General features: G+C 43.2%; 1 pseudogene; it reads left to right on the forward strand.

The window, feature by feature from the left end:
• LOC108291822 lies at positions 1 to 514 on the forward strand (annotated as a pseudogene).

Below are 514 nucleotides of genomic sequence, written 5' to 3' on the forward strand. Positions count from 1 at the left end.
ATGGCGGCCGAGCACAAGACAAAGTTGTCCAAGAATCTGCTACGCATGAAGGTGCGGGGACGCTGAGCCACGCCGGGCGTTCATGCAAAGGGGACTGGACTCAGAAACCAAGAAACAACTGGAAGAGGAAGAAAAGAAAATAATTAGTGAAGAGCACTGGTACTTGGATTTGCCAGAGCTTAAAGAGAAAGAGAGTTTCATAATAGAAGAGCAGAGTTTCTTATTGTGTGAAGATCTTCTCTATGGAAGAATGTCATTCAGAGGATTTCATCCTGAGGTGGAGAAATTGATGCTTCATATGAATGCTAAGCACAAAGCAGAAGAAGTTGAAGATGAAACAGTGGAGCTCGATGTGTCAGATGAAGAGATGGCTAGAAGATATGAGACCTTGGTGGGGACAATTGGGAAAAAGTTTGCCAGAAAGAGAGACCATGCCAATTATGAAGAAGATGAAAATGGAGACATGCAACCGCTTAAAGCAAAGAAGATGTTCTTAAAGCCCCAGGATTAAGAT

Source organism: Cebus imitator, unplaced genomic scaffold (assembly GCF_001604975.1).
Source record: "Cebus imitator isolate Cc_AM_T3 unplaced genomic scaffold, Cebus_imitator-1.0 Scaffold469, whole genome shotgun sequence".
In the NCBI taxonomy this organism is placed as follows: domain Eukaryota; kingdom Metazoa; phylum Chordata; class Mammalia; order Primates; family Cebidae; genus Cebus; species Cebus imitator.